This window comes from Sinocyclocheilus anshuiensis, unplaced genomic scaffold (genome assembly GCF_001515605.1).
Source record: "Sinocyclocheilus anshuiensis isolate Anshui unplaced genomic scaffold, SAMN03320099.WGS_v1.1 scaffold213, whole genome shotgun sequence".
NCBI classification, from domain to species: Eukaryota; Metazoa; Chordata; class Actinopteri; order Cypriniformes; family Cyprinidae; genus Sinocyclocheilus; species Sinocyclocheilus anshuiensis.
In genome coordinates this window covers 531,939-536,710 of record NW_015540860.1, presented here as the reverse complement: position 1 = coordinate 536,710, position 4,772 = coordinate 531,939, and the positions used below count along the sequence as shown (strand labels likewise).

Below are 4,772 nucleotides of genomic sequence, written 5' to 3'. Positions count from 1 at the left end.
TAATTTCCTTAATTATAACAATTGCAGCGTTGTTTTTAAACTTGTAGTCAAGCTATAACGTATTTGATATTTAGCATGCATGACTAAAGTCATGCAGGGATTAAAAATGAATTCGGAGCAAAAAAATTTTTTTTTTTCCTTTACTAGTTCGGAGGTCTCTTTCGGTCCGTTTTTAATGAAATAAAAATAACTGCTTTATTTAATTAGAAGCAGGGATTTATAGTGCTATATCTCAGCTTAATTAAACAATTATATTGTATGTACACGGTTTACAAAATCTGTAAAAATACTGCACTGAAGGAATTTGTGTATTTTAATTATTTTTTAAATATTTTAATGTTTGTGGTTTTTCATCATTATACAGTCTGTTTAAATAAATATTCAGTAACACATGCAGTGCTACTTTTTGTCTTTTTTCTGTTTAACTTTTATTAAACTGCAGCTCAAAATAGAATAGGCCTATACCCTAAATATATTATAAATTATATTGGAACGCATCTCCAAAATAATCGCATACAGGCAAATAAAATATAAACGGTTACAAAAGTGATTCAGTCGAGATCAGTGAGGGATTTGCTTTTCTTTTGTGCTTTAACATTATAATGACTGGCGGCAGCGGCAGCGGCAGCGGCTACTGTCAATGCACGGATCCAATACACCCTTGTTTTCTTTCTCAACTCTTTACGTTCACTTAAGACATACCCGATTGTATTTATGGGATATTCTGATATAATTCTGTGTGTAGTTGTCCATTCGAATGTGTAAGAACGCGAGAAAGAGAGCTCAGTCCAGTGATCGCGTAAGAGGCGGCTTTTGTGCGTGCGCTTTGTGTGTGTGAGTGCACAGCGCGTGAGTGCAGAAGTGAGTTCTATTTCGTCTTCTTGCAGTTGAATCTTTTGAAATCACAATAAATGCGCATACAGAAATTGAGACGCAGAATCGAAATGTAATTTTATAACAAGTAATTTGATTCCTGACTGTACGCATCTGATCTGATTTCCGAAATTGGAATGGCTTTTCGATTCCCAACCCTCCTACTAAGTTATTTCATTCTTGCATGCAAAAAGGCCTATAGTGACTATGGGGCTATGTAAAATATATTTTGCAACTTACTAGGTTTATCATGTGTCATTTTTTTCCGATAATGTCGATAATCGTCTGTTACCTGACTGTTGACATCGCGATACTTATGAGACATTGTCGATATACGATAATATCGTCATATTGCCCAGCCCTAGAGAGGCGCAGTATCCCCTGCTGTGCACCACCCAGGTCACTTTTTACTGCTTTCAGTTTCAATTAGATAATCAAAATACAAGGTACATGCTACTGATCAGTGATCACCATGACTACCATCTATCATCACAAAAATTTTATACTTTCTTACTGAGCTCATGTTACAGTGAATGTTACTACTTAAGTAAAAAGTAATTGACCACTCCAGTCCATCAATTAACATGTTGTGAAGTATTATTACGGAACTGGTATTTTGGCCAGAAGTGATGGTTTAAAGTTAAGAAGTCTTAATGATGAATGTTTCTCACAAACACGCAGCTTAAACACGCTTAACTTTAATAAGACATTCATTGATGGACTAAATCGTGTGGATTAATTGTGGATTATTGTGATATTTTTAAAGAGCTTTTAGGGCTTTCATCTTGACGGCACCCATTCACTGCAGACAATCCATTGGTGAGCAAGTAATGTAATGCTATTGTAGTGTATGTAATGACTCTAAATCTGTTCTGATGAAGAAACAAAATCTACATCTTGGATGGCCTTTTCAGCAAATTCTTATTTTTGTGTGAATCAAAAACCGTACACTGTCTTGATTTCAGTCCATTAAAAAAAATAATAATAATATTTACTTTTAAATTGTTGAATACACAGCAAAGCAGAAACATCTTGTACTTTCACTCTAGTATGCTTAAGGTAAGATACTAATTCTCACAAAGTATCCATACTTTAACTTAAGTTTAAATTTCTAAGTACTTTTACATGCAAGTGGTTCTAGGACAACGGCAATGCTCTGAACCTCACCCTCTTTCCAACTTTGCATAGAAAATCTCTGAGCTAAAGAAAATATAAAAAAAACAAGCCAATGTGCTTAAGTCAAATAAAATACTTCTGTGTCCTTACAAATAAAACTATTTTAAGCCAAAACTGAAAATCATTTTAAAAACGGTAGTGAGCACAGGTGATTGACACTAAGAAAGAATGTATCAGTTTTATGTATAGTTTTACCATCTTTCAACTAACCTGGCAAGAACCCAAATCAGCAAGGACCAACTGACTGCCCTGAAACCTTTTTATGTCACTGTGTTTCCTGTCTTTTTTTCAGCGTGTGTGCGCACAACTGACACTCTAGTTCAGCCAGTTTTGCAGAAGGAAAATACTTTCCATGCTCAACCTGAGCAACAGCACCAATGAATGAGCAGAACTGGCAGGGCTTCAGCACACACACATGAAGCTCATCACCTGAATACACAGCTGGCATCATTCAGCGTATTTCTGTGTAAATAACCAGCAGAAAATCATTTAAAGCACACCTGCTAGGAAAAACTACTGGGAAAGTGGAATTCACGAAGAAAAATGTGAATACCAAAAAGTGAAAGGATGCCGTATTTGGGTGAATTAATTAAGATTCAACTGAATTTACTTTGATCGACCGCTCAGACACATACACTAAAGTTCAAAAATTGTTAATGTTTTTTAAAGAAGTCTCTTGTGCTCACCAAGGCTGCATTTATTTCATCAAAAATATAGTACAAAGAGTAATATTGTGAAATATTTTGAAAAATTTTAAATAACCATTTTATATTTTATATGTAATTTATTTTCCGTGATGGCAAAGCTGAATTTCCAGCAGCCATTGCTCCAGTCTTCAGTGTCACATGATCTTTCAGAAATCATTCTAATATGCTGATTTGATGCTCAAGAAAATGTTCTTATTATTATCAAAAACAGTTGTTTAGGATTATTTTATGAATATAAATGTATTTGAAAAAGAAATCTTTTGTAACATTATAAATGTATTTACATTCACTTTAGATGAATTTACAGCATCCTTGCTATTTAAAAGAAAAAAACTCTAACTAACTGACACCAAACATTTGAATGGCAGTGTAAATGATACCGTCCCCTTTAAAGACCAACTCATGTACTGTATGCAAATGTTTCAAGACAGAAAAAAGCTGACTCAGAAACTTGTAAGGCATGCATACAGTGTCACAATCTTACCAAGAACACAATCACAGACAGACCATAACAAAAGATCTACAGTTTGACTGACTGTAGAAAAACTTGATTAACAACAACCAGAAATAAACAGCTACAGTAAAACTCAATGCTTATTATGAAAATAATAACAATGATACTAATAAATCGAAATTATTATTTATATAAAAAAAATCAAGCATCAGTCCACCACATTGTACACTGTAAAATCAAGGATACAAATGTACGCAGAAACGTAAAGTCAACAATATTTCGAGCTTTATAGAAATGTCCGTCCATAAAATGGTAAAATAAAAGCACAAAGACCCTTAAAATACAATAATACACGGTTGCAGCGGGGAAAGCATTATTTAGGAATAAATGAGTTATTAGGCTATTATGGTCCCTTTCTAATTGTGTAAGAAGCTTTCACAATATTCGTCAGTTTGTTTTAGTTCTATTTTGTTGACAAGCTATTACCATAATACTAATACCATAATACTTTAATTTTCCTGAGAAAACTTCAGTTTTGCTGCAGTAACAATACATACAGTAACTATGGTATTTAATTATGGTTACCATGGTATATTTTGTAATGGTAAGAAATGTAAATAGCTCGCGTGGAGTTTCTTTGTTAGCTGATTTGACTAGCCTGCTTCATTATTCCCATTAGTCTGGAGATCAACAAAAGCAGCATGACATAAAGCAGGTAAACACAAACACAAATAGAAGCGCAACATTTCACTTTACGCACCTTTTCGTCAACTTCAAGCAGCCGTCTGTGTGTCCAACCTGTGTGTGAGCTGGTTGGGATCTGAGCTCATCCAAACCACGCTGCTGTCTGTCGGGACAGACCGGAGCGAGCGTCCTGTTGATCGCGGGTTAACGCTCGGCTCCACCGCCGGCGAGTCGCTCGTTATTTAGGTGCTCTCTCCTGCATGAATCGCACCGGGACACCATTCCTCACATCTGTAAACTTCAGTCTTTCTATGAACACTATCACAGGCTGGCTCACACAAACTTGCTGAGAGAGCCGTAAGGCGGCGTGGGATCGCATTGCACGGAACGATGGATGATTTGTTTTGGTACGCCAGACTGGGACAGTGTAGAGGGGGAGAGTGAGTCCCTGCGCCCCCTTGTGGAGGATGACAAAATAGGCCGAGACAGGATTAGATAGAGGATATTGGTCACGTGAGAACCTGAGAGTTTTTCATTTCCTTCGAGCCTGTTGCGTGGTTCTCCTAACTTCCCGACGCACTTTTTAATAATGTCAAATTAGAAGTTTTATTTGATGGTCACATAATATGCAAATTAATAAATAAAATAAAACCTTGTTTAGTGTTAAGGATTTGGTTCTTGTTTTTCCTTTAAAAATATTTATTTCGTTTAATATTACATTTTAATTATTAGCTTTTCATCAACTCATGAACCCCCTGTGAAACCCTGAAATAAAGGCATATTTAATGAATTCATATTGTTTACAAAAAAAAGAATGCAATATTTTTTTTCTTTGTACTTTCATTTAAGAGATGGTATAAAATAGTCTTATTGAAATC

At 35.2% G+C, this 4,772-nt stretch overlaps 1 protein-coding gene across 2 annotated transcripts in view; it reads right to left on the bottom strand.

Moving 5' to 3' along the window:
• The window catches only part of LOC107687963 (uncharacterized), a 45,677-nt gene extending 41,363 nt beyond the window's left edge, over nt 1-4,314 (bottom strand). The window contains exon 1 of one of the 2 annotated variants that reach the window (XM_016485470.1): nt 3,971-4,314. The gene's annotated coding sequence lies outside the window, so the exon portion shown is untranslated. The remainder of the gene's footprint in view (nt 1-3,970) is intronic. The other variant, XM_016485471.1, reaches the window with a different exon arrangement.
• Nucleotides 4,315-4,772: the final 458 nt, after the last annotated feature.